At 60.5% G+C, this 4616-nt stretch overlaps 1 long non-coding RNA gene across 1 annotated transcript; it reads right to left on the minus strand.

Annotated features, from left to right (window-relative positions):
* Positions 1–2482: 2482 nt before the first annotated feature.
* LOC142825947 (uncharacterized) lies at positions 2483–3888 on the minus strand. Its single transcript, XR_012900256.1, has 3 exons — positions 3748–3888; positions 3445–3661; positions 2483–3205 (listed from the first exon to the last, which is right to left on the minus strand). It is a non-coding gene; the product is annotated as an uncharacterized LOC142825947 (long non-coding RNA).
* Positions 3889–4616: the final 728 nt, after the last annotated feature.

Raw genomic sequence — 4616 nt, forward strand, 5'->3', positions numbered from 1 at the left:
GTGTGGGTTAGGAAGGAAGGAAGAAGGGAGGCTGGTAGGACGCAGACCTGGCGAGATAGGGGTGTGCGGATTAGGAAGGAAGGAAGGAAGAAGGGAGGCTGGTAGGACGCAGACCTGGCTAGATAGGGGTGTGCGAGAAGGGTGTGTGGGTTAGGAAGGAAGGAAGAAGGGAGGCTGGTAGGACGCAGACCTGGCGAGATAGGGGTGTGTGAGAAGGGTGTGTGGGTTAGGAAGGAAGGAAGAAGGGAGGCTGGTAGGACGCAGACCTGGCGAGAGAGGGATTTACGAGGAGGGTGTGTGGGGTGGGAAGGAAGGAAGAAGGGAGGCTGGTAGGACGCAGACCTGGCGAAAGAGGGGTGTGCGAGGAGGGTGTGTGGGGTGGGAAGGAAGGAAGAAGGGAGGTAGGTAGATCGCAGACCTGGCGAGATAGGGGTGTGCGAGGAGGGTGTGTGGGTAAGGAAGGAAGGAAGAAGGGGGGCTGGTAGGTCGCAGACCTGGCGAGAGAGGGGTGTGAGGGTTGGAAAGGAAGGAAGAAGGGAGGCTGGTAGGACGCAGACCTGGCGAGATAGGGATGTGCGAAGAGGGTGTGTGGGTTACGAAGAAAGGAAGATGGGAGGCTGGTAGGACGCAGACCTGGCGAGATAGGGGTGTGTGAGAAGGGTGTGTGGGTTAGGAAGGAAGGAAGAAGGGAGGCTGGTAGAACGCAGACCTGGCGAGATAGGGGTGTGCGAGAAGGGTGTGTGGGTTAGGAAGGAAGGAAGAAGGGAGGCTGGTAGGACGCAGACCTGGCGAGAGAGGGATTTACGATGAGGGTGTGTGGGGTGGGAAGGAAGGAAGAAGGGAGGCTGGTAGGACGCAGACCTGGCGAGAGAGGGGTGTGCGAGGAAGGTGTGTGGATAAGGAAGGAAGGAAGAAGGGAGGCTGGTAGGACGCAGAACACCCCCCTAGCAGGATGATTCAAGAGCGGCACCAGATAGCCCCCCACCAAACAACGTCACCCGAGAGTGGCGCCAGAGACACCCCCAGCAGCATCACCTGATATCGGCGCCAGAGTCTCCCCCCTAGCAGAGCGACCGCAGAGCGAAGCCAGAGACCCCCCCCAACAGTGCGACCGGAGAGCGGCGCCAGGGACCCCCCCCCAGCAGTGCGACCCGAGAGCGGAGCCAGAGACCCCCCCGCAGCAGCATCACCCGAAAGCGGCGCCAGAGACCCCCCCGCAGCAGCATCACCCGAAAGCGGCGCCAGAGACCCCCCCCCAGCAGCATCACCCGAAAGCGGCGTCAGAGACCCCCCCCAGCAGCATCACCCGAAAGCGGCGCCAGAGACCCCCCCCCAGCAGCATCACCCGAAAGCGGCGTCAGAGACCCCGCCGCCGCAGCAGCATCACCCGAAAGCGGCGTCAGAGACCCCGCCCAGCAGCGCAACCCGAGAGGGGAGCCACAGACCCCCCCCAGCAGCGCGATCCGAGAGTGGCACCAGACACGCCCCCCCCCAGCAGCACGAAACGAGAGTGGCGCCAGAGACGCCCCCCCCCGAGCAGCGCGTCCAGAGAGAGGCGCCAGAGACCCCCCTCAGTCACATCACCCGAGAGCGGCGCCAGACACCCCCCCCAGCAGCCTCACCTGAATGCGGCGCCAGAGACACCCCCCCAGCAGCGTCACCCGAGAGCAGCGCCAGAGACCCCGCCCCAGCAAGTCGACCCGAGAGCGGTGCCAGAGACCCCCCCAGCAGCATCACCCAAAAGAGGCGCCAGAGACCTCCCAAGCAGTGCGACCCGGGAGCGGGGCCAATGACCCTCCCTCCCCCAGGAGCATCACTCGAGAGCGGAGCCAGAGACCCTCCCAGCAGTGTGACCCGAGAGATGTGGCAGAGACCCCCTCCCCAGCAGCGCGACCCGAGAGCGGCGGGAGAGACTCCCCAACAGCACGACCCGAGAGCAGCGCCAGAGAGCCCCCCCAGCAACACAATCGGATAACGGCGCCAGATGACCCCCCCCCCCCAGCTGCGGGACCCGAAAGCGGCGCCAAACACCCACCCCCAGCAGCGTCACCCAAATGCGGCGCCAGAGACAACTCCCCAGCAGAGCAACCCCAGAGCGGCGCCAGAGACTCCCTCCAGCAGCGCGACCCGAGAGATGCGACAGAGACCCCCCCCGAGCAGCGCGACCTGAGAGCGGCGCAAGAGACCCCCCCAACAACACAATCGGATAGCGCGCCAGACGACCCCCTCCAGCTGCGGGACCCGAGAGCGGCGCCAAACACCCACCCCCAGCAGCGTCACCCAAATACGGCGCCAGAGACACCCACCCCCAGCAAAGCAACCCCAGAGCGGCGCCAGAGAACCCCCCAGCAGTGCGACTCGAGAGTGGAGCCAGAGACCCCCCCCTAGCAGCGTCACCAGAGAGCGGAGCCAGAGACCCCCCCCCCAGCAGCATCACCCGAGAGCGGAGCCAGAGACCCTCCCCCCCCAGCAGTGCCCGGAGAGCTGCGCCAGAGACCCCCCCACCCAGCAACACAATCCGAGAGCGTCTTCCTCCTCGAGAACCTCCGCTCGGACTCGCTGTCTAAGCAAACGTGACTTCCCTTCCTAGACCCGAGTGGGCCGTAAGCCAAGAGATTTCCAGACCCGACACTTATCTCCGTGACAGCGACGGCTGCTCCGCTCCCAGACGGATGGTTCTCGCCTCGCTTCGACCAAGCTCCCGAGCTCGCTGTTCTCGTTTCCGTTCCATCCCCAGACGGGAGGACACCGGGAGGGTTGACTTCTTATCTCTCGCTACCGAACACAGCAGAGGGGGAAAACCAACCAAACAACTTAGCGTTTCAGTCCACAAGGACGCGGCATCGCTTCTCCTCCCACCATCGCACCGCAGCCTCCCACCATCGGCCACCCCCTCCCACTGCCACTACAGGACCGCGGAGAGAAAGGAGGCCTTGAATCTCTATCCACGCGCTGTTGAACCGCCTACTGCCCCTTCACCAGTCCCCAAGCCACCAGGCTCCGTGCCCCAGCAGGAAGCTCTCTGCCTCAGAAGAAACCTACTGCCAGGACGCTTGAAGATTTCAAAGCACGCATCTCTTACTCACACAGAGCCATGGGAAGGCCAAACACTGAAGACCCTTCACGTGTCCCGAGAATCACGCCCAGGAAGCTCAAGTCCATCTCGGACGGTTTCTTCTCTGGCCATGGCCCTGCACTGATTCCTCTGCAAGCGTGGAACAATAAAAACCCAGCGTGAGCTCCCACTCACTACAGTCCCTAACTGCGGGAATTCTATCCTTTAGCCCTTTCCCCCCCTCTGCCCTCTGTATCTGGCCCACTACAAGGACACTGAGTCAGTCAGCCAGGACACAGCCAGGACACACCACCGCTCTCCCTGGCGTGACTGGCGTACCTGCAGAATTCCTGTTAGCTCCTGAGCCCTTAACCCATGGAGATGCTCACCTGGAACAGCTCTTGACTTGCAGTAATTTTGCTCATAGTCTCGTTTTCTCTCTCTGTTCATCGCAGAACTGGAGGAGTCTCCAATAGTTGACTTTTTCCCCTGGTTCTGAATCCAGCACTTTAGGAAAAGTGAACACGTTGGCATCTCAGTCCGTAATGTCACGTAACCGCTTCTCACATATAAAGTATGCCTCTGGCTTCTACCCTCCCACTGGCACTGCAGAAATACGAGTGGAGAAGAGCGCTTTGAGCCAACATCCAAATAGTTTCCTTACAGAGCAGACCCAGCAGAATTATTCGTACCCAAAAGGAAGCTCATGGCCTGTGATGAAACCGTCAGTTGTCCCCTACTTTTTTGAAGGCTCCCAAGACCACATCTGTGGAGATGTTCACCCAGCAGACCTTCCCATGTCCTGTGGAGGGAGACAGCAGCACTGCAAAGAATAGAGTCTCAAAGGGGTGATCAGTGGAGAAGTTCATTTCCTATTTTGGTCTCTACGTAAGTATGACTGGTTTGAATACATGGTATTGGGGGCTGCACTGTGGAGGGGAGAGATCTAAGGATCCCAGGGGCACAGAGTTTGGGGGATTTAGAGGCTCCAGAGATGGAGGAGAGCATAGAGGAGTGTTTGAGGACCCCAGGTTGGCAGGCAAAGCCAACTCAGCAAGTTCATGGGGAACAATAATTGGAATTAGGGAGAGCTGGGGGTTAAGGGATCCCATGAATGGAGGGATAACCATTCCAGGGAGCAGATTAGGGAACGATATGGCGGGCTGGCAGTGCTGGGAAGGAGGAGGAGTGAGGAGGTAGGAGTGCAACTTGAGGGCGTGAAAGAAAGAATAAGAGGCTGACAGGTCCCAGGCCCGGTGAGACAGGGGTGTGTGGGTTAGGAAGAAAGGAAGAAGGGAGGCTGGTAGGTCGCAGACCTGGCGAGAGAGGGGTGTGAGGGTTGGAAAGGAAGGAAGAAGGGAGGCTGGTAGGATGCAGACCTGGTGAGATAGGGATGTGCGAAGAGGGTGTGTGGGTTAGGAAGAAAGGAAGAAGGGAGGCTGGTAGGACGCAGACCTGGCGAGATAGGGGTGTGCGAGAAGGGTGTGTGGGTTAGGAAGGAAGGAAGAAGGGAGGTTGGTAGGACGCAGACCTGGAGAGATAGGGGTGTGCAAGGAGGGTG

This window comes from Pelodiscus sinensis, unplaced genomic scaffold (assembly GCF_049634645.1).
Source record: "Pelodiscus sinensis isolate JC-2024 unplaced genomic scaffold, ASM4963464v1 ctg64, whole genome shotgun sequence".
Classification (NCBI taxonomy): domain Eukaryota; kingdom Metazoa; phylum Chordata; order Testudines; family Trionychidae; genus Pelodiscus; species Pelodiscus sinensis.